The 24,441-nt window shown below is 47.3% G+C and overlaps 1 protein-coding gene and 1 long non-coding RNA gene across 8 annotated transcripts in view; one reads left to right on the top strand and one right to left on the bottom strand.

Moving 5' to 3' along the window:
- Nucleotides 1-24,441, bottom strand: part of TENM4 (teneurin transmembrane protein 4) — a 720,251-nt gene that overhangs the window by 255,444 nt on the left and 440,366 nt on the right. The gene's annotated exons all lie outside the window — the stretch shown is intronic.
- Nucleotides 16,983-20,639, top strand: LOC116598497. The gene is made up of 3 exons (XR_004289090.1): nucleotides 16,983-17,151; nucleotides 19,479-19,527; nucleotides 19,668-20,639. It is a non-coding gene; the product is annotated as an uncharacterized LOC116598497 (long non-coding RNA).

Genomic DNA, 24,441 nt, shown 5'->3' with positions numbered 1-24,441 from the left:
CTTAGAAAAGGGGAAACACAGCTCTAACACAAAGACACAAATGAAATCCACAGAAGGACCTCGATTATTATCCCTCCTCATTTTGCTGTGTGACGAGTGGAGGGTTCTCAGAAGAACGAGACACCTGGGGTCTGTCCCCGACTCTGCTTTGGGGAAATCTTGGCTCTTCTCCCGGCCTCAGTTTCTGCATCTTTAAGGGGTTAGACTAGAGGATTTAGACCATGGTGCCTTTCAGAGTGCTTATGCATATCACACAGAGGCGTTCTCTCTTCCCAGAGTGAATTTGAAACAATCGCTTCACATCAGGTCAAATTTCACATGCTGGGGGGATTCAGCCACTACCTAGAACAAGCTCACCTGATCTGCTTTTATATGAGTTCATAAAGTAGGCGGTGGGAGATGTGTTAATAGTTTTCATGAGGTGCTATGGCCCGAGATCTGGAGATGATATGAATTATGCTTTGTGTTAAAGCCTTCTTTATCGTCCTGGGAGAAAGAAACTAGACATATTATATGTGCTTTTTTGGAGCAGAGGAACTTTTGATTTACTACTCAGGAGGGGGTTGTGTTTCGTGGCCAACACTTATTTTAGTTCTGTTTCATTATTGCTATGCACTTCATGAGTTAAGAAGTCTGCAACTTTTAAGAGTTTCTTGAATACTTGAAAAAAAGCAAGGGGCGGAAGGAGCTAATCACTATTAATTTCCAGGCACCTTTTGCTCCTGTATGACAATTCTATGAGAAAGGTTATTGCGTTGCGCCCATTTTACAGGGAAAGTAAAGGCTCAAGGAAGTAAAATAACTGAACTAAAATGAATCAGCCCAGTAAGTCTCTTGAACCATATGGTTCTCATAGTTTGTTCAATTTCATGCATGCATGTATACGAAGAAACCAGAAAAATACTTCTTTTTTTTTTTTAAGATTTTATTTATTTACTTGACAGAGAGAGATCACAAGTAGGCAGAGAGGCAGGCAGAGAGAGAGAGAGGAGGAAGCAGACTCCCCGCTGAGCAGAGAGCCCGATGCGGGACTCCATCCCAGGACCCTGAGATCATGACCTGAGCCGAAGGCAGCGGCTTAACCTACTGAGCCACCCAGGCGCCCCCAGAAAAATACTTCTAAGGGTTGAAAATAACATGATGGAATTGGGTAAAGGCAACTACTTGGGACCACAGTGTAAGGAACTATCCTATACACACATCTGAAGGTTCAAAGGCATTGCTGCTTTCAAGCATCGTGTCATAATGCTGATTGTAAACATGACCCCAAGGCATGCAGAAAAGTCTAAGCTGGGAGCCCTCCATCTGACACAAATTCTAAAGAAATACACACTCTTTTTAAAGAAAACTTAATATATTTTGAAAGGCTTAAGCTGGAAGTCAGAAGAGCTGGGTTCTAGTCTTGGTTCTTAAAATAATTCAACAAAGCCAGCCAGAGGAGGTCACCCAGGATCCTTGAACGTTTCTTCTTGAGCATTATTTCTTAAAATAATGGGGTTTCACCAATGAGATCTCTAAGTCCCCTTTGAGTTAAAGCTCTGTGATTCCATCTGTAAAATTCACTTAATATAACAGCTCATTCCCCAGTGAGGGATAAATGAGGTGTTACCGGGTTGCCTTGTAAGTTTCATGCACACATTTCATCTCCTTCAACTAGAAGGTGGGTTCTTGGAGGGCTGGAATGTGTCTTGTGTCTGGCACCCAGCACATGTCAATAACTGTTGAGTTGACTGTAAGAGTGGATGAAGGAATGGATCCTATCATTCCTGATACGATGTTAAAGGATAAGGACTTAGGAATTAGAAAGATCTGGGGGTGCCTGGGTGACTCAGTCAGCTGAGTGTCTGACTCTTGATTTCGGCTCAGGTCACAATCTCAGGATTGTGGGACAGAGCCCTCGTGGAGCCCCATGATGGAGCTCTGTGCTCGGCAGGGAGTCTGCCTCGCTTCCTCTCTCTCTGCTCCTGCTCTCTCCCTCCCTCTCAAATAAATAAATAAATAAATTTTAAAAAGAGAAAGATCTGAATTTTAATATAGCTTCACTTTGAGCCTCATTTTCCAAGTTTATAAAATGGGAACAATAATGCCAACCTGTATGTTGGTTGTTTTCGGTTGATTATTATTACAAAGTTAAGTGCTTTTATTGAAAGGAAGGCAAAAGAGGGACTATATAAAGCCTTAAGGGGGGGGCAGTTAGCTCCTTAATTAATCTTAATTAGGCCAGTGGCAGTTGCGTGCATGTACCTGCATCCACTCAAGAAGCATTTTTGAGGTGCTGTAAGTGCAGAGCATGACGATGTTAATCACCAAAAAGAGACCATCAGAAAGAATACTTACCACGTGCCTAAATACACTTTGTGCCCAGCACCTTCCTGCACCAGCTATGGGAGGTAGGAATTGCTCTTCCCATAGTGAAGGTAGGAAAGCAATGTTCAGAGAGGTTAAATAACCCACTGAAGGTCAAACGAATGGCAGAAGCTAGTAGATGTCATAAGATCAGAGGGTTTAACGAACTACACTGAAAATGTTTAAAAAAAACTTGAGTAATGCAACGGTCACCATGCTACTGACAACCACAGAATAGAATGAGAAGTGGGTGGGGAAGGAGAAGAGGCCCCCTTCCCTCATCACAGCACACAGGTCAAAGTCAATGTGGGGTGGATTTAGAAGGAAGAGAGTGATGGAAAACTACTATACCTTTTCATTCAAATGCAAAAAAAAAGAGTTTAAGGAACTTAATTAGAAAAGGACATTGTAAACAATCCTTCATAAATACTTCCCTTCTTAATGAAAACATTGAATTATTTCTCATTATTGTCATTTTAAAATATTGGGTTGGAAATGTGTTCTAGGCACCTGTGATGTTACTGTTCTCTCACTATTAATGGACTGACAGAAGAGCCTCTGGTGCATTGGGGAGGGTGGTGACCCCAGGCTCAGACAGCTGGGTAAGGAAAGGTGGTTCAACGGGGCACCGTCTCCTTTAGCACAAAGAGATCTGGGTATATTCAGGTCATGGTTTCCAGCCTGCAGAATCTAGAGGTTAGGAGGGATTGAACTATAAATACCTGGTCCTTTCCATTTCCAATGCCAGCCAGTATTGCCCAGAGTGTTTCTGTTTTTTCCTGAGCGTAAGTCCTGTGAGTTCCTAAGAGGGTTCTATGGTCAAAAAGGTTTGGTAAATCCTCCATATCATCTCCTGTCTTTAGAGAAACATAGTGCATAGAACTATGAATGCCTCTGAGGACTTCTGTAGAAAGACATCTCTGTAACCTGAACATTTTCCAATTTTTTGGTCTGTGGAACCCCTCTTTCAAGTAGCACCTATTAACATCCTGCAGAGCTGGTCCTCTACGAGATGCTTTTGAAGATCATCCCATCTGGGTTATTTCAACCACCTCCAGGCTCACTTCTCAATAATCCATCATCCCCTGATTATCAAGTGATCTTGCTAGTAGGAAATCTGACCATGTTTTACCCTTTGCATGGCTCCACACTATCTATGGAGTCAAGTGTGAACTCTTCAGCCTGACTTTCAAGATCCTCCCTCATGCAGCTTTTTTTTTTTAAATTTATTTATTTGACAGACAGATCACAAGTGGGCAGAGATGCAGGCAGAGACAGGGGGAAGCAGGCTCCCCACTGAGCAGAGAGCCTGATGTGGGGCTTGATCCCAGAACCCTGGGATCATGATCTGAGCTGAAGGCAGAGGCTTTAACCCACTGAGCCACCCAGGCGCCCCCTTCATGCAGCTTTAAATGACAATCCTGGGCGACTCCTTTTTATCATCGATCTTCTGGCCCCCTTACATTCATCCTAGGTGCCAGTCTTCTTCTTTTTTTCTTTTTTAAACTTTTTATTGGAAATAATTTTAGACTCTTGACAAGTTGCAAAAATAGTACAAAAGTTCTTATGTATCTTCCTCCTAGCATCTCCCCATGATCACGCCCAGCCTTTTCTCAATGAAACTCATCATTTCCTATACCTTGGATTACTACTCATGATTATCTGTCATTAAGGGCCCAGTCCATGTCTTATTCATCTGTTCATCTCTCCCAGAGCGTGGCACTAGGAATAGATCAGTAAGGCATAAGCTTAGTGCTTTCCAGACTTTTGCATTTCATGGTAAAGTTAAACAAAATGCCAAAAACAAAAATAATGCAATCTCCTCATGATCACTTCACTGAAAAGGGGGTATTTCAGTTGAAAGGGGTATTTTAGTCGGAAGGACAACGTCAGGATAAGAGATGATCCTGATGCAAACTCCGTACATCATTCTGATGATCTCTTTTGGTGCAAGCAGAACCCTTGTGGACAAGTACAACGGACTATAATCTGAAGACCTCCATCTCAGCTAAAAAGAGGCATGGCAGAGGGACCCACGGAAGGTCACTCTTGCTTCCTAGGACTGTCAGCTCAGCAGGGAGGGGCTGGGGGACTTCCATAACAAATGTAGCTCCAACCACGCCTGGAAGACAAGTACTGAGAGCATTGTCACACAAGAATTGCCTTAGTTTTTACGGGGGGAACAGAAGTGTTTTGGGCTAATTAAGCACAGGATTCACATTGAAACCTGAAAGTCCATTTGGAATTCCCAAGTCTCTCTTCCGGCAGTAACACCTTTTCTCGGGCTAGGTGGTAAACACATTTCTGAGCACAGTCGTCTCTCATCCTGGGCCTGGATTCCACATGGCTGCCGCGACTTTCTATGAGTAGATAAGGGGAAAGGAAATCACACATTTCCATGGCCTCCCGCCGCTTCCTTTCTCCTTCTCTGCTTTGTCAGCTGGAACGGAGATGAATTTTCCTGCAACACTCCGTCTCCAGAGGAACACTTCTCTTTCCACATACGGCTGAGCTTTTCACGAGGTTTAAGAAGACAGAATGATCTTCCTCTGACGCAGAGCTGACCATATCAAGCCTCCTCCATGGCTCGCACTGCCTAATGGAATTATGCTCAAACTTTCAGCATGGTCTCCTCTGCCCTTCACAAGCTGCCCCACGGACCTTTCTGGCTTCTCACACGGGAAGGAGGAGTGTGGTATTAGCCATTTCATAACAATGTCTTGCTCTTTGGTCCCTTGGTGTCTTTGTCCACCATGCTCTCTGGACCTGGGAAACCTTTCCCAGCCCAGTCTGCTTGGAGAACTCACATTTCTCCTGCAGGGATCAGTATATGTGCTGGTTCCTGATGGCGGCCTTCTTCACTGTGTCCCTACCTCAAGACAGAATGAATCTCTCTTCCCTCTGTTCCCCCGGCATCCTGCGCTATCAGTAAAATGGGTTAATAACTACCTACCCACTGAGTTGTAAGGTTTAAACGTAAACATACATAAAGCATTTAGAACTTTCCATAGCACTTACAAACCTGTCAAGGTTATGGTTGCTGCTGTCACTGTTGTTACTGAAAACAATGATTCAAAAAATCTGCTCCTGTGTTATGCCCTGCTAGGTTATGAGCTCATGGAGAGCAGAGACTATGTTCTTCTAAATCTCTTATCCCTGGCACCCAGCACATTGTCAGGTATACTAGGGGTGAAATAAGTTAACTTTTAAGAAATTAACTTTCTTTTGACTCTCAAGTAAGAAAGTTTTCACTAGAATATGTATACTGGAGAAAAGTACAAAGGAAAAAAACAAAAATCTATCGTAGCCACAGCACCCAATAATATCACTGTTAATGCGCCCTTCTAGTCTTTGCTAATACATACTTATACATACATGTATTTATCAAATTTGGTTCTTACTATAAACACAGATTTCTATCTCAATTTCTTTCCATTTCACATATACAATTAGAGGGTTTTTTTTTCTTATCTTTAAATATTATTTGAACACATGATTTTAACAACAATTTAAAAGATCATTGTATGGACAGGAGAAAATGTTATTTTACCAACTTTCTATTATTGGACATCCAAGCCATTTCTAGTTTTTCTGCTTTTGAATATTTCTTGAGTTGAGTTGTAAACTCTACCAAGGGGTAGACTAAGTCCCAGATTAAGCAGAAGACCTCCCTGCCCCATAATCTTCACCCTTAGGAGAGGCGGTCTGAGCTAGGAAAAGCAGAGGACAAATCCCTCTTTCCTAGAGCTGACTGAAGAGTCTCTTGGAGGGACTAGCAGACATGCACGGCTGAGCTCACTCAAGAGGGTGACCTGAGTGTGGGCTCTGACTGGTCAGTCTGTCCCCCTTCCCCCACTCCATTCTTGGTCCATTAACATTCCTCCTGGGGGATGGCAGCTCCAAAGGACAAACAGCCATTGTTGGGACTCAAGGGCCCTGAGAATGGGCCCTGTAACCTGAGCCCCACCAGCTTTGATACGGTTGGGCAGGTCACCCTGGGGACACCCTGGTGACAGACGAAAGTGCATCTCAGAGCCCTGGATTGTGTTTCCAGGGCACAGGTGTGGGGGGATTATGTTTCTGACAAGCGGAGCACTTACCCCAATCTCTACAGCTGCTTTCTCTTCTCCCTCTGGCCCTACGCCTACCAGAAATAGCACCCTCGAGCCATTCTCTGTTAAAGCCGAGAGCTGTTTCTGCCTGAGCTACTGTGCCTTAAGAGTTACCAAAAGAACCTGACAAATTGCCTCACTTTGTTAAGTGAACGAGTGAACAAACATCCTGAACTCTGAATACCTGGGCAGGCGTGTCCCCTCCAACCAATAGCACTGCCAAGCTCTTCCTGGGAGCCCTGCCTGCCGTGGGCGCGGAGACCATGAACTCTCAAGCTGGCCACTATAGGCTGGTCACCGCTAGCAGCCAGACCTTATCTCTCTCAGCCTCAGCTGCCCCACCCTTGAAAAGGGAACAATGATGGCATGAGGGACATGCCAAGGGACACGAAGGCACTTACAGGTGCCTCGCAAAGGTACTCCCCTAGGAAAGGGCAGAGCTGGGAAAGGGGCCAGGTGTGTTGGAGGGACAGAGAAGATGACCCACTGGGGACCCGAAGATTGGCCTATGTGGGAGGGCCAAGGCGCCTGTGTCCAGCACACATAGGACCAGGAGTGTCCAATGGGACAGGTCTTGACTTGAAAGTCACCTGGTCTCGGGCTGGGAGGCAGAAAGGCAGAGCCCTGGCAGGACGCCAGCTGGGACCCCCCTGGAAGCAGGTGCGGGGACAGGGCAGACAGGGAAGCTAGACCACGTGGCTCTTGGTGCCCATCCCAGTGTGTTGTCCAATCTAGAACAGGCTCTCCCTGCAGCTGTTGCCTCATGAAGCTGCCCCTGGTACAGGCAGGGGAATGACTCTAAAGGATCTCAGATGGCACTCTTGGCCTGTCTAACAAGATTTCTTCCGTGTAGAATCCAGCACTTTCTGAGCATCTACCATGTGCCAGGCACTGTGCTGATACTCTCACACACATGATCTCACTGGATTCTGCGACAGCCGTGAGAAGCAGCTTTTCCTAAGCCTGAGCGGTGGTGAGACTCGGGGTGATGAGGTCTTTTAAACATGGAGAAGCGCGGTGTAAGACACACTGAGGACAGACTGGAGAACCAGCTGGCTGGCCTTCCCCTAGTGCAAAGGCTGATCTGCCTCCCCCTCTCGGATCCCTCATCTGCTCACAAGTGCAAGCCCTGTGTGTGGTACGGGCACCTGGCGTCGGTTCTCAGGACCCTGTGGGCAAGAGGACTGTGGACAAGAGGACTGACTCAATAAACATTGATTCGCATTTATCATACACCAACACCTGGCTCAGCTTTTTAACAGTACTACCTGACTCAGTCCTGCCAACTGCCCCCCACCCCCGAGGTAAGAATTCTTACCCCTATTTTGCAAAGGACAAAAAAAATCAGACTCAGAGTGGGAGATGGATGGATCAGTGCTATGTGGCTACGGACTGGGGAAGCGGTGATTCCAGGCTGGTTCTGGCCGATCCCAAAGCCCATGCCCTTCCTCCAGGTGGGCCGTCTTTCCGAGACAGTCCCCACAGGGCTAAAGGTGTCATGGGAACACTGACCAGACCTTCAAACCCGATGAAATGCCTCAGGAGCTGTCAGGAGATGTGAGGGTCTCTTTGGGATAGTCTCTTTCTCCCCACCCCAGGAATGTGCATCTGACCCCAATCCCAGAGCAGGCGGCTTAGGTAAAGCCCCTTACAGGTGTGTACCTCTCAGACAACAAACATGCACCCGTTCCCAGTCCCCAGGCAACAGCCCCAGAGCTGGGGCCAGAGTCCCAGAGGAAGGGGATGATTTCACTCTCCAACTTTTAGGCACTTTTTTTCGGTCCTAGAAGAGGCACATTTTGAAGGGCCCTGACTCTTGAAAGAAGGGACACATAAAAAGAAGGGAACCTGGTGTGGGGTGAGGGCTTGGGAATGGCTGTGAGAACAGAGTGGGATCCCCAGAAATGCAGATTGGAAATGTTTAACCCAACCTGCCAGTGGGTAGGAAGTAAGCCCAACCCCCGTTCAAACCTCATCTGCCCCCTTTTATATGGTACTTCCTCCGCTTTCACAGGAGAAATACACATTCAGCTAACACACCATTTAACACTTAATTGCCTGCATAAATTCTCACCTGTCCAGAGGGACAGCGATTTTCAAGGCATATTTGAAAATCATTTTTTTTTTTCTGGTAGGAAAATATGCCTAGGTCTTTAGTGTTATTGTAGATGACCTGTTTGAAAGTCTTGACAATCCAGGTGTGCTACTTTAATGTGCAAAAATACACAGCCAAGAATCTAGATACCAAAACCGGAATAAATTAAGGGTAACAGATGGTAAGTCAATATTAGTATTCTCTCTCTCTCCGATCCTATACTTACAATGTTTCCATTTACTAAACATCTGTTTACCAAGTATTTCAGTAATAACATCCTCTCTCTGCATGTAACTTTGTGGGAGAACACCTAGCACTCTCGGTACATACGACGCACCTGCCTGGCTGGAGAGCGTGCTCACGCGTGCCCACGGGGGCTGCTTCCCTACCTTCCTCGTGTGCAGCGGGTGCACTCACCTGTCTGAGCTCAGAGGAGCCACACAACAGTCTGTAGAGGCCAGCAGAGCAGGTGGTCTTATTCTCCCTTTAGAGATCAGAAGAGTGAGGGCCAAACAGGTGGAGACTCTCCAGCACCAGTGGGGGCTGAGCTGGGATCCGAGGGGAGGGAAGCCCCGTGTTGGGTGAATAGGCTGATGCCGTGGTGACTCAAATGAAAATGCTGAACCTCCCATGAAGCAGTTTGGGGCTCTTAATCCAGACTCAGGCAGGAAAAACAAGCCACCATTTCCCACCCATCGCTAGCCATGTTTGCCAGAAGAAACAGGTGCATGAAGGTTATCCCCCTTTGCCGGCTACTCGTCCAGGTACCTGGGCTCTGAACAAACCAGCCTGCCCTGTCCAAAGGAGCTCTCTTCCTCTGAAATAACAACTACAGCTTCTCCCCATCCTCAGTGTCCTCCAGGTCGGTCACACCCCTTGTGTCTTGAAGGGCTACGGTAGGAGCTTCAAAAGGGCAGACGGCACAGTGCATTTTCAGCATCTGTTGGAAGGTCTGTGGGGCAGGGCCTCTGTCAGCTGGCTGCCCTTGGCCTGGCATTCCTGGTGCCCAAGACCAACACTCTAGAGACAGGTCTCGATATTAAGACTCTTCCTCTTCTCAGCTTCAAAATGGTTGCAGCTCTGTTCATTAAATGCTGACTATTTGGTAGGTGTTGGGCAAAGAGCTTTTCATAAGGTGTATCAGTTCCCCACTCACCCTGCTCTGTTGGCATTACTACGTCTGACTATACAGAGGAAGTAACCGAGGCTCCAAATGGATTTTTAGCCCGCCTGGGGGCACAAGGCCAGTAAGTGGCAGAGCCTGGATTTTGAGCTGGACCTAACTGACTTCAATCTCTACCCTCCCTTTTACCCAAAATTCTTAATCAGAGGACAAAATGAAATTCTTTCCCTATGTTTTTCTATGTGATTTGTCTACCACTGAGAACTGCACTTCGATTACCTTTTAGATAAAAATAGTAATTTTGGGTAAGCTTTTCTTCATGATCAAAAAAGACAACTAGTCTCCATAGATCCCACTGTATTTGAGATACTCGGATATGATCAATAAGACAATATTTACACAGTGTCACTGTGTGTCCAGTCTCCATTCGCTCCATGACCACACACCCGTATAGACTGAGCAACCCTGCAGTTAATATTGTTTATAAATTAGCAAGAGGCTGAAGCTCAGGGAGTGAAACCAATTTGCCCAAGGACATACAGCTTTAGGGCTCAGACTCAGAAGGCAGGACTCCCCGACCACAGTGCAACCCTTCTAACCACAGATTGCCACAGCTTCTGTTTGATTGGATTGTGGTCTCGGCTGGAGATGGGGATGGGGTGGGGGCTTTTAGGGTTCTGGGCAAGGCTGGAAAAGGCAGGAGATGGGAAAAGGTCTCATTCTAAAATGCTGCCTTGCCAGAAAGCTTTAAAGCAGGAAAGTTTGCCTTCCCAAGCTGGAGGAGTTTTTCATGTTTCAGCTCACGCTGAATTGCTCTGTGCTCTACCTATAAACCTCCAACAGGGAGGGTGCGGGGCAAGGCTGGCCCAGCATTAACTATAGCTGTACCTCTGTAAAGCTCGGGTTACCGGGATCACTTCTGGTGCCAAGGCAGTTTAACAACTATGAATGCACATAATTTGTTCCAGTTGTCCTGCCTCGGCCCAAAAGGGCCATTTCTGGGGTGGGGCTCGGCACACTTCTGGCAATGTGGTTCCCATTATGGGCTCCAGCGCCTCGACCAAGTCCCCTCCACGCCCGGAAGGGCCTGTTTTATCGCAACGGCTGAACTTCAATCCTGTGTAAAGGTTCACAGGGTTTCAGCGTTCTGCAGTCCCCAAGGGGGTAGAGGTGGGATGACGCTACACAGTGCACCCATGCCTTGCCCATCCCACAAAATCTTTCCAAAAACTCAGCTGCTTTGTCCAGTCTCTCTTCAGCCCAAGCAACATCTCTCCTGCTTTTTACTGGAACTCTTGCAAGCCTATAGAAAAGTCAAAATAATAGTTCCAAAAACATCGATATACCCCTCACCCAAATCTGTCAATTATTGATAGGTTGCCACATTGTTTTATTTTATTATCTTTCTCTACAAAAATTTTTTTCTGGCCATTTGAAAGACATTTGTGGACATCAGGACAGCGTACTTCAGCAGGCTACTCTTGGGAATAAGGACATGCCCCCGTCCAACCACAAAATCATCATGATCACAACTAAGAAATTGAACAATTATTCCACAGTATCACCTAACATACATATATCTATCTATATACAGCATATTTTAAAATTCCCCCAATTCATCCCCAAATGTCTTCTGTATAGCCTTAAAAGAAACTCAGGATCCATTCAGGATTCGAATGTTGCTTGAATACGGCTGCTGTATTTAGAAGACATGAACAGACATTTCTGCAAAATAGACATCCAAATGGCCAGGATTCCCAGGAAAAAGTGCTCAACATCACTCGGCATCAGGGAAATACATATCAAAACCACAGTGAGATACCACCTCATACCAGTCAGAATGGCTAAAATTAACAAGTCAGGGAACGACAGATGTTGGCAAGGATGCAGAGAAAGGGGAACCCTCCTACACTGTTGGTGGGAATGCAAGCTGGTGCAGCCATTCTGGAAAACAGCACGGAGGTTCCTCAAAAGGTTGAAAATAGAGCTACCCCATTACCCAGCAATTCCACTACTGGTATTTACCCCAAAGATACAAGTGTAGAGATCCGAAGGGGCACATGCACCCAAATGTTTATAGTAGCAGCATCCACAATAGCCAAACTATATATAATGGAATACTATGCAGCCATCAAAAAATGAAATCTTGCCATTTGCAATGATATGGATGAGACTAGAGTGAAATAAGTCAGTCAGAGAAAGACAATTATCATGATCTCACTCATAAGTAGAATTTAAGAAACAAAACAGAGAAGCATGGGGAAGGGAAGGAAAAATAAAACAAGATAAAATCAGAGAAGGCATCAAACCATAAGAGACTCTTAATCATAGAAAACAAACTGAGGGTTGCTGGAGGGGAGGGGAGTGTGGGGATGGGCTAACTGGGTGATGGGCATTAAGGTGACCATGTGATGTAATGAGCACTGGGTGTTATTTAAGACTGATGAATCACTGCCCTCTACCTCTAAAACAATAGTACACTTGATGTTAATAAACTGAATTTGAGTAAAATTCAAAAAAAGAATGTGGCTGATATATTTATTTAGTCTCTTTTAATCTAGAAGAAACTTCTACAGTTTCTAGAAGACACTGTTAGCACTCCTGATTCCTCTTTTTCATGACACTGACCTTTTGGAAAAGTCTAGGCCACCTGCCGCATAGACTGTCCCTATATACAGAGTCTTCTTTGTTTTCTCATGGCTAGACTCGGGCTCACATTTTGAGCAAGCACATCTCCCATGCGATGGAACGTACTTGTTCTTGCTTTATATTACTGACCACTAAGTGGTCACACAGGAGACGACTCCTCATCTCCCCACCATAAAGAACCTTTTCCTGTTGTAATCAGTACTCTGGGATGCAAATCCCATTCTCTTAGATTCAGTTATCCAAACTGTTTCTGCCTTCTCACCTCCTATCTGTCCTTCTATTCTAGCCCCCACATCCTGAATATGGCCTCACCGTGGTCACCAACGACCATCAAGATGCCAAAGCCACGAGGTACTCTCCACATCTGCATCATCGAGCTCTCAAAGACTGGGTGTAAGAGCTCGGCCCCTCCTTTGGGGCAGGATTCACATGAGTGCTCGCAGCCCTATCACAGTGGTTGGCACACAGCAGGCGGTCCAGGGATCTTTGTAGAAAGAAGAAGTGACTATGTCCCTTGAGAGAAAGTCAGGAGGGCCTGGTTTCAAATCGATCTCAGCCATTCATCATTTAAGGAATGGGTTGACTTAAATCTGTGGTTTTCAGAACTTCGAGAAAACTGTGTAGCCCCTGAAGTGTACTTTCAATAGGATCTTATGGAGAGGCAAGTGTAGGAAGCTGAGAAGATGGGGCTGCTTTGGTTGAAGCGGGCACTGAAGGCAAATGGTGTGCCCCATGGGAGTGGGGGCCCGGGGAAGCACTGGAGAGGCTCAAGCAGGAGGAGAAGGGGCATACTCTCGTGGGTCCTGACTGCCAGCCTGCGAAGTCTGAACTGCAATCTGTAGCATTAGTTTTCATTAGTAGAAGGTGAGTTGGGAGCTCACTGTCACAGGTCACTGTGGGAACATGCCTCGGGGGAGGGGGAAGAGCAGAGCAGGAGAACACAGTGCAGGGTCGGCACAGGGTGGAGGCAGGAGGTCAGGAATTATCCCTTGTCCTCTCTGTGTCTCTGTCCCCTCCTCTGAAGTCCTTTGTTTATCAAATGCTCTTTGAGTCCTTCTCTTCCTTTATATCCATGTGTCCCTCCTGGCCAGGAGGGGAGCAGCGTGTCACTAGATGAAGAGCAGGGTTAGCAGGGAGTGGAGAGGCAGAGGCCCCCCGTGCTTGGAGGGGCTCAGGCTTTTTGCTGAGTGATTCGATGACCTGAGAAGCCTGTCCATTGTCCAGGCTTTAAAGGGCCACTGCCCCTTACCATTAACCCAACTCAAGACAAAGGCCATCACCAGCTCAGACAAATAAGCTGCTTAGCCAGACCTCATGCATCATCTTGTCACCCACCCTGGGGCCCAACGGGGGAATCTTAGAAGAGCTAAGCACTGGAGTGCGACTCAGCGGTTTCCATTGAGGGGGACTGTGGCCCGGGGCTAGGGACAGCCACCACAGTGTGCACACAGCCTCCTCTTCAAGGCCGGGCGGGAGGTGGGCGGGAGGTGGAGGGGGATGGCGGGAGATCTCTGATCTGCCAGGGAGGTTCTCTGAGACCTTTGGCTTCCCGGACATTGTCCAGAAAGGGGGATCATGGCTGTTGGCGGAGGGAAGGTGGCCTTCGGGGGCGAGCTGAGCCTGGGCTGAGGAGCCAGGCACACCGGGGATACAAAGTGCTACTTGCTATCTGTGTGACCTCGGTCAAGTTATTAGACCTTTCTGAGGCTTGGTTGGGTCACGCAATAACCAGAATACAGACAACAATAACAATAGCATCCATTTAAGTCTTTATAACAGTGCTGCACTTTGCTGTGTACCTCATAACATTATTTCACACCGAATTCTAACGATGCGTGTGAAGCAGGCATTACTATCATCCCTGTTCTATACATGAGGTAAAATGGAAACTCAGAACTTAAATCATTTACTAAAGGTCTCAGCTAGTAGTGGCAGAGCCAAAAATCAGACCCACACTCTCAAGTCTTCTGCTCTTGAGTTCCCCAGTCACACAGACACACGGGAGGGAAAGGTGAAGCACTTAGCACAGCACCCGGCTCCCTGTAAGTGGGCGGGACACACCTAATCCAAAGGTGTGTCAGGCCTTCCTCAGTTCCTGAGGCTGTACCTGCCACTCTCTCTGCACGAGCTCTGGGAAGCACAGATTGCCCAGAAGGACCAACTGCCTTCAGTCCACACCGCTTGCTACATTTCCACCTCAAACCCTGGGGAAACCGAGGCTTCTCAAGAGGGCTGCTGCAGGAGATGGGGGAGGGGGAGAGGGGGAGACGGGCCCCTGCCATACCAGCAACTTCCTGGAGGACAGGAAGAGAGCCTTGTCTTCCACTCCTGCCCCCTGCAGCAGACCTGGACGTTCCCTCTACCTGTCCCCCATGCACCTGCCACGCATGGAGAGCACAGACGATGTATGGTCCCAACTCTCTAGCACACGACCCCACGCAGAGCACACCCCTGGAAAAGTCTGCTGAATGAATGAACGAATGAGTGAGGAAATAAATGCTTCCAAACCCCACAATTAGGCTGGGAGTATCTGGTTGCAGGCAAATAACTGACGTGCAAAGCACGACCGTCCCGGCTCCTTACACCTTCTCCTCAGCTGCTGGAGCGGTTGTGACTAGGTACCACGGCCCGGCTGGCTAAACGGCCCTCATTGATTTCTCACCGTTCGGGAGTCTGGAAAGCCCAAGATCAAGTTCTGACAGGGTTTGGTGTCTGGGGAGGGCCCCCTTCCTCACTTGCACGTGGCCACCTTCTTGCTGGGTCGCACGGCAGGGAGGAAGTGGGCGATGGTGTCCCTTCTCCTTTTATGAGGACACCAGTTTCTGCTCAAAATAGGGTTCCACATTCATGACCTCAGCTGGCCTTACTCACTTTCTTAGAGGATCTGTCTACAATACAGTCATGGCTTGGGAGAGGGGGGGCTAGGGCTTCAACAAGTGGTTTTTGTGGGGACACAATTCAGGCTGGAGCAGACCCACAGATCGTTACACTAAAGCTCACTTCTGGGCAGACTTTGAATGTGGAAACTTCCTTGGGAGTTAAGCTCTTCCTCCAGTTGCACTCAGCCGGACCCTCTCCCAGCATTAAACTTCTTCTGCAGCCCCACACACGCCGGCACACTTGCCTCCTTGCTCCCCCAACGGATGCCTGCTTCAGCACGGGATGGTTCAGGTATGTGTCTGTCTCCCCAAAAGCCAAACAGGTGAGCAGGCTGCTTTCTTTTCTCCATGAACCCTGGCACAAAGTAAGTCTTTATAATCATCTGCTGAAACGGAAGTGGTTCTGAAGGGTAAACAAGCTTCATTTCTTCCCAGATCACTCCAAATCAGAAAGTGCTTCCACTGTTTCTCACTCTAAACTAATGAGGTTTTGTTATATTCGGAAGCCTCTGCCCCCCTGTGATGCCAGGTATTCGTGGCGGGCCCTGTGTCTGGTATCGCGCATGTTTCCTGTCCCCTCCAGAGCCATGTTAGTTTACTGTGGCCACAGCTCCCTGGCTGGAGCCCAACAGTAAACAAAGAGAGCGGGAGGCTCCCGGGAGGAAGGGCTTTGGCTGTGGCTGCTGTGCTGAGTCAGGCCCTCAGCCCGCCAGCAGTGGGAACAAGTTGAGGGTTGGGGGGGAGCGGGTATGACAGGGATCTGGGCTTTGGAGGGATCACCCCGGGACAGTGCGAGGATGGAGGAAAGGGAGAGACAGCAGGCAGAGAGGCCCGTGAGGCCACAACAGCAGTAGTCCAGGAGAGAAAACACAGAGTAGGAAATGTCTTGGTTAAGGAGAGTAGGATTTGCAAAACTAGAAAATACGTAAGTCATTTCAACTTCCTTTTTTGCTCCTTCCCAAGATGGTAGCAGACGAGTCCTCACAACTTAACCTTCCAGCAGCTAACCTCCTCACCATTTGAAAACACACCCCATTCTTGGCCAAAGATGACAAGAGGAGACCCGCAAATGCTGAACACACCAGCTAGAATCTCAGTATCTAAGACACTGTCCCATACGGCCTCCAAAACAACTGCCAGATTGCTCTCTCATCCCATTTTACAGACAGGAAGCTGGGTGAGACAGGAGAGTCTGGATGAGATCACACAGCCAGTGGGGAGAGAAACTGGCTTCCCAGCAGTGGTCTCTCCCCCCCAGAGCCTCCACTGCGGCAGCTGAGGAAAGGTCTCTGGAAGCGCCAGTACAGGTATGACCGTTGTGAGTCTGGGCAGCAGCTTCCCAGAGTTATTTATAGAAATATGATCCGTTCAGGAGAGAAGGAGTGAAGCCTAAATGAATTACCAGTCATTTTCCTCTCCTTTCAACTCTGGCGGGAAGGCCAGCTGACCAGAAGGAAAAGACATCACAGCGTTTCATCGGGTCCCAGATATCAACACTCAGTTCCTGGCAGTACGGGGAATGGAAGCAATGCAGGGAGCTCCGGCAAGCAAGGCTGGGCTCTGTTTCCAAGACCCCCTGCTATGTTTGCTTAGCTGCTGCCTTGGGCTCACTCCCCACTCCTAAATCTCTGGAAATCATGCAGGAGGGAGAGGAGGATTAAAGCTCAGGACACTCAAACAGAGCTGTTAATTGTAGCTCCTCCAAGTCCGGGTGGGCATGGAGGAATCTGCCTTCCTTCCTAAGATACCTGACCAAATCCTTTTGTCTTCCTGGAGGGGAACAGGAAACTAACATTCATTGGGTAAGAATCATCATGCTAGAAGCCTTGACAAGATTGCCTTATACATACAGCAATTTTATGAAGTACTATTCAAACCAACATCCATTTAAAGAGGAGGAAATAGACCCAGAGAAGTTAATCAACTTGCCGGTGGCGACACAGCACAGTAAGGATCTACAGGCATCCATAATATATCTTTCCCTCCCATGGCTCTGCATTGTGCTATTTCTGTTTTGCTTTTGCCTTTGGTCCTTTTGGCCTTTAATCACAAAGTGAAAAAAATTTTTTTTAGTTGTTTAATCTCAAAGACCTATATAAATAATGGCAGTTGAGAGAGAGAGAGAGGAGGGGAGAAAGGTGGGGGGAGGAAGGAAGCCACATGGTTTCCTAGTCTAAGCGGGGAGCCATTAACCAGTGATGGGGGATCCAGCTGAGCTCAAAGCACCCAGCTCAGACCTGATGACAGGGGCAGAGGGCAGGGGGCTCTGAGGGGAGGGTGGGAACGGATCACTCAGAGAAGACCACACTTAGGAGAGGCAAGAAGGGTACATTTTGGAAGCAGCCAGAGATGTTTATTCTCAGAGTGAGCAGGCTGCAGGGGGGGGGGGGGGGCGGTCACACGGGAAGCCTAGAGAGAGTACTGGGAAAAGGCATGGGGCCAGGTGTCCCGCCGATGAGATTCTGGGAGCGTTCAGCGCCAATGGACATTAAAGCACTTGGAGTCACATGCAAGATAGTTGCTTTCAACCTTGTACATGAGGTCGAGGAGGAAGTCTCACTTTAGCACTGGTGTGTTTTTAACATTAACACTTGCAAAGTTCCCTGCTTAACAAAGAGAATCAAACCTCCTCTCCATGTCCTCAAGCAGGCATTCTTTGGCCAGACTGACAACCACTTCCATTGTTTGTACTTCTGTGGCTACCTTCTAGATATGGCAAGTGAACTGCCACAGAAATACATGATTTTCTTATAAAGTAAATAAATTCAGGGCACCTGGGTGGCTCAGTCAGTTGAACATCTGCCTTCAGCTCAGGTCATCATGATCCTGGGTTTCTGGGATCCAGCCCTGTGTTGTCAGGCTCCCTGCTCAGCGGGGCGTCTGCGTCTCCCTCTCCCTCTGTCCCTTCCCACTCCCATCTCCGCTTGTGCTCCCTTCCTCTCTTTCGCTCTCAAATAAATAAATAAAGACTTAAAAGATAAATAAATAAATCCACTTAGGTTTAAAAAAAAAAAAAGTTGGTAAAAGGAGGCATGGCAGGAAAGGAAAGAGTGGCTCACGTGGGACCACCACTATCACAGACTGTGACCGGCGTGGGCAATGCTGATGTCCTCCAGCTCTCCCACCGCCCAGCCTAGGAAGTGGAGGGACACAGGACAAGGCTTGTGCAGGGTCACACCGCAGGTCAGAGGCAGAGCTGTTCTCCGCAGCCGGGTCTGCAGCTCCCAGGGATGTCAGCCCCCTCACCAGCAGGGTGCTGTGCTGAAGGGTCACAGTGAGGCCTCTCCAGGTGAGGTGTACAGCCAGAAAACAGAGCTTATATGGAGGGGGGCAAGCCTCCCAGGTTGGACTGACCCACTGGGGGCAAATCTAGACCAGGTTCAAAGCCATGCGGCAAATGGGCAGCTCAGGGCCAAGTTGCTTGTCTCTCTGAGCAGGTTTCCTCCGGCGTATGATGGTGCCTCCTGTACGCCACGTAAATCTTCCCGTGCTGTGGATCTGGCTGGGTGACAGATGTGAACGCCCTCGCAACGTTAGTTGTATTAGTCTCGCAAACTCTCCACGGGCTCCTTCCCGTAGTTGTATTAGTCTCGCAAACTCTCCACGGGCTCCTTCCCGGCGCCTCTTCAACAGTCTGGGCCCTGAAGTGTCAGGAGATGCTTTAAGACATGGTCTGGTGTCCACAGGGCCTCACGGAGCAGGCCACTAACATTTCAGTGGGGACACAAACCAGGCTGAGTTTCCAGATGGAAAAAGCCCAGACACATGGCTAACGCGCCTTCCTCGGGGGGTGGTCTAGGAATTCCTAGATCTAATCAAGTCGTATGCCAAAAATGTTATTTTTGTACCTTTTAATGCAATGGCATTTGGGGAAATTAGTGAAAAAGGAGCTGCAAAGAGTCTACAACTGTGTCACGTGAGTGACTAATTAAAGGGCTCTGGTGCTCCCAGGACATTTGGTTACATTAATTCAAAATGTGACCTGTTTATTTTGCAAGGTCAGGAAGAAGCCTTACCTCCTAGAAAGCCAATGTGGCAATTAAATTAAAGTCACTAGAGTTTGCCTGAGGTAATGTATGAAAAAGGGCTTTGTAAACTGTATGAAAACAGAAGTCACCTCTGTGTGCCTGTCCCCACTGCCCCCAATTAGGGGGGCACAATGGCCTGCCCCCGGTGGGAAGCCACAGGTGAGGGCTTGTTGAGTTGAGGGAGGTACCTGGTAAGGTGGGAAGGGCATGAAGTCTGGGGCCACGCTTTGAATCTTGACTTTGCAGCCCTTGGATGAATCATTTTCATCTCTGAGAGTCTCCACCGTTTTGTCAGGTATGTGGCTCACTGCACTGTTCCATGGCAGGGCGGAGGGGTGGTGGTGGTGGTGGTGGTGGTTTTGTGTGTGGGGAGGGTAAGAGGGCTGGCAGAAAGAAAGAAGACAGAACATGAACTTTTTTCACTTGTGACTGTAGCCCCTACAAGCGGGTGCTCAGCAGAGAAGATAAAGCCTTGGACAAGGCCCACCTCAACGGACCTGCAGTTGAACATGGAAATCAGACCTGGATCGGAAGGTCCTCCGACTGTTTGGGGGGAGTGTGTACAGAAGACGGCGGGGCACTAAGAAAGAAGGTCCACACATCTGAGGGGCTGTTAGGAAAGTTCCTTAAGAGCTCAGAGTTGCTGAGTTCTAGGTTCTGGAAAATTGAACCTCTGGCCTCTTTTCTCCTAAATTCCCCTGCAGGGAGCCCTCCAGTCTGCTGGCCTGGACTCCTGAGTTCCCGAGTCTACAGCAGAGGGGGCTTGGCCTCTCCGAGGAGCTGTCACAGATAAACAGCAAGCTCTTATAAAGCCTTCCTGAGAGCAACTGGGACCTGCAGACTATTTTCTAGGTGTCAAGCTCTCTACTTACCTCACTAACCACAGACGAATTACTGAACCTCTGAAGCCTGATACCCTCATTTAAAAAAAAAAGGTGCAGTTTGGGCCCACCATCCATTAACCACCATTCGGAAATTGCCAAAACTCTAAGACCAGAAGTTCTATCAAAATTCTTTTCATGGCAAAACTTGAACTGACACGAGGCTCAAAGTCTTTTTATTTATTTATTTTTAAGATCCCGTGAGTACAGCTATTCATGTTTCAGTGCAGAAATATTGACGTGTTTGATGACCGTGGACCATCTGAGCACTCTGGGAATGTTAAGAAAAATATACCACGTGAACTGTATTTTCTTCCTTAAACCTGAACACTTCTGAATTCTGAAATGCATGCTGAATCCAAGGGGTTCATTTTAGAGATTCTGATCCCATCGGTTTAAGACCTGTTTCATGGGATCTCTGGGCTTAGAATGCCCTTCCCCCCTCACCTGTCTGGATAACATCCACAGACATTTCAAATGTCATCATGAGTGAATGAATAAAGGAACCTACCAATTTGTCTTGCTACGGGGAGATAGGTAACTTAACTTCAACACACAGCTGGTATAAATCTATTTACCAATGAGAGTATTTTAATGCAAGAGAGAGGAAAGGTGAACAGAATTGCCTGAAAATTTCACACAAACCCCAATGTCCTTTACCTCTGGGGCTGGGGAAATATCCAGACCCAAGTACCTACAGTTGACACAGGACAACTAAAATAGGTTTCAGGAAATTCTCAGTGAAAGGAGACAAAACCCTCTCAACAGCAGGAAACAGGCACAGTTTTGCCTTCTGATTTCACAAAATGACTAACAAGGACCTGGGCAGACTCCCTCAGGGGAATCTGGATAGGTCCTAAATTAAGTTGAATTTTTTTGTTTTGTTTTGTTTTAAGAAAACACTTTTAGAAGGAGCTGGCATACATAGCAGTGTTTCCCATTTAGAAAGAAAAATAAACACTCCTCCACTGGATTAGAAGTCAAAACAAAATAATCCCAGCTGCTTAAGACCTGAGAAAGTCAATGAAACTGCCAAACAACAGTGATGTTGACCAGTGTGACTAGCTTGAAAAATGTGTAAGGCGAGGTGGAAAGGGCCCAGTGTAGGATGAGGGGTGTGGGGAATAATAGAAAAGAAAAATAGCCATGGATAGCCCAGTGCCCAGGACTTGCCTCTCATGAAGCAGGACCAAAATTTAGTGTCTAAGTCATTTATACTTATTCATCTTTGAAATGTCCCCAGTCCTCACAAAAATACAGCTGAAAGATTCTACTCTAGGCATTAGACAGAACTGAGTTCAAATTTGATTCTATCAGTTAGAAGCTGTGTGATGTAGGGGAAGTTACTTAACCTCTCTGGTCCTCTAATGCCTCAATTTGACTTAAAACTGGCTATGTCACAGGATAGATATGAAGATTCAATGAGATTCAACGAGATTCCAAAATTCAATGGAATTAAACACTTGTCACATAATAGGTACTTTATAAAATTTTGTGAAGTGAGTAATAGGAAGCTAACAACTTGCAATTCTTTTTTAAGAGATTCCTCTAAAAAATCTTTAATTTTGTGTGTGTGTGTGTGTGTGTGTGTGTGTAATTCCTCTTCTCTTTCCCAGGCTCCTACTAAGGGGGAGACATAGAAAAACTACAGAATTACCCTTCAACCCAGCAATTGCACTACTGGGTATTTACCCTAAAGATACAAATGTAGTGATCTGAAGGGGCATGTGTACCCGAATGTTCAAAGCAGCAATGTCCACAATAGCCAAACTATGGGAAGAGCCTAGATGTCCATCAACAGAGGAATGGATACAGAAGGTGTGGTATATACAATGGAATATTATGCAGCCATCAGAAAAATCTTGCCATTTGCAATGACATGGATGGAACTAGAGGGTATTATGCTGAGGGAAATTAGTCAATCGGAGAGGGACAATTATCATATGATCTCAGTGATTTGAGGAATTTGAGAAACAAGACAGAGGATCATAGGGGAAGGGAGAGAAAAATGAAACAAGATGAAACCAGAGAGGGAGACAAACCATAGAGACTCTTAATCTCAGGAAACACACTGAGGATTGCTGGAGGGGAGGGGGAGGGAGAAATGGGGTGACTGAGTGATGGACACTGGGGAAGGCATGTGCTATGTTGAGTGCTGTGAATTGTGTAAGACTGATGATTCACAGACATGTGCCCCTGAAACAAATAATACATTATATGTTAAGAAAAAAAAAAAAGAAAAAACTCGACCTGGTATTGGTAAGAAAACATAACAAATGGGGGACGGTGGGAAGAAGAAGACAGGAAACTTTAGAGGGAAGCAGGCTTGGGTATGAATCTTTAACATGCCCTGGAGCTATGGGCAAGTCACTGGCCTTTGCTGGGCTTCATTTTCCTGGCAGAGACATAGGAATACATGGAAGCTCAAAAAAGTTAATGCATGTAAAGAAAGGCTTACACACAGAAGGTGCTCATTACATGTAAATTCTCCCACCCACCTCTCCCTCAAGGAGGCTTTGAGAAGAAACTGACAGCTTTCTCTGAGCTATTTATTCCCTGACCCTCTTAAATATTACCCTCCAGGTTTCTCAAGTCTCTTTCCTGCAGAATTTAGGTTATGACAATTGACAGAAAACTTACTATTTATTCTATAAAGTTTCTCTGGGGTAGGGACAAAATACCCACTTAATCCTCACCACTTCCTTAGCTTTTCGGCTGTGACTAGTTGATATTTTAGTGAAATCTTTCTTCACATATATCAGTGTTTTCTAGATGGTTATCCTTGGGGGCGGATTAGGACTTTGATCACATAAAGAGCTCCATTCCCTGTTTTCTTTCCTGCAGGGACAACGAGCTGGTCTGTAATGCCCCATGTGTTCTCACTGCACTTTACTCGGGGATTTTGGCCGGACGGCTCAGAGGCGTCTTGGCCCAGGGAAGAGCAGCTCGGTTGACACAGCTGGGGGCGCCGCGCCTCTGGGGAGCCCCTGGAGAGAGCAGCCGCTGGAGCTCCTGGGGAGGCTGGCTTCCAGAGGGTCAGCCCTCCCCCGCAGGGCGCTGAGTCAGCTCCCACTAAAGGAAACCACTTCAGTTTCACCAGCCAGGAGCCTGAGGGGCTGCCTTTGTCATTTAAAGTACATTCTGAATTCAGTCTCTGAAGCCGGCCTCTGAAGGAGTTAGAGCAAGTCATCCATTTAGGGGGGTCTCTAACCATTCTTAAACTCCACAGCAACCTTGGAAGGGTTTCCCCATTTCCCAGATGGAGTGACTGATGGTCTGAGAGGTTAGGTTCTTTGCCCAAGGGTCACATGTCCAGGACCCCACAGTCCTGGCTGTCTTGGCTGCACTTTGGCCCTTACTCAGTTTGTGCTGCTTGCTCATTCATTTATTCTTTTATTAAATGGGCCCAAAAAATGCCTTTAAGGCCGTGCACCAAAGTGTTAAAAATGGTTATCTCTGGGAAGACGTGATTACAAGAAAACTCTGCTTTGTACCGTTCTGTATTGCCTGAATGTTAACGAGCCTTGTTACTTTTTGTAATGGACAAAAACAATGATGATAATCCCATTAAAATAACTTTACATTTCTTTCATGAAAATAAATCCAAACCTTAGAAACATATATTGGGGCCACCAGGCCCCAGAGTCCACTCACTAGTGCCGGGCCCATGCCAGTATCAGCATGCCCTTTTGCTCCAAGAAGACCGTTCAGTTCGGGGTTTCGGTGAGACTCACTGGCTCTCTTGGGACCCACCAACCCCAGAGCAGCAGACCACTAAAAACCCAGACTCTCCCTTTGGGCACGGGACACATTTATAACCAACCTTTACAGTGAACTCCCGGGAAGGAATCAGAAGTGTCTCTAGGTCCCCTGGGGAGTGGGACGAGCACCGAGGAGCATAACTGAGCAGACAGCTTGTAGGCCAAAGTACCCCCATCTTCCCTGCACATCAATAATGCATGACTGCTATCAATTTGCTGTAGAACTTACAACAAAGTGGTCACTCTCGTTCAGTTATTTAGCGAAGGGAGAGATCACGGACTTCAATCTCCTGCCTTCTCTTTTACCTGCAAGGCTTATTTACCCAGATGAACCAAGAATGCCATCGTGTGTGTGTGCGTGTGCGTGCGTGTGTGTACACACACACGTTTTTTTTTTCCCAAGTAAACTTGAGAAGGCCACTGGCTGCTACATCCCTGTCAGCACCCTTCGACACTGATTCAGAGTACTGCAGCGATTGTGCCATCCCTGTAAGATAGGGACCTGATGCCTTGAGAGGGACAGTCATTTGCCAAAACAAATAGCCAGTGAGTTACAGAGCTGGGCCT

The sequence above is a fragment of the Mustela erminea genome, chromosome 9 (assembly GCF_009829155.1).
Source record: "Mustela erminea isolate mMusErm1 chromosome 9, mMusErm1.Pri, whole genome shotgun sequence".
NCBI lineage: Eukaryota > Metazoa > Chordata > Mammalia > Carnivora > Mustelidae > Mustela > Mustela erminea.
Note: the sequence above shows the minus strand (reverse complement) of the source record. Positions and strands in the feature narration are given on the sequence as shown.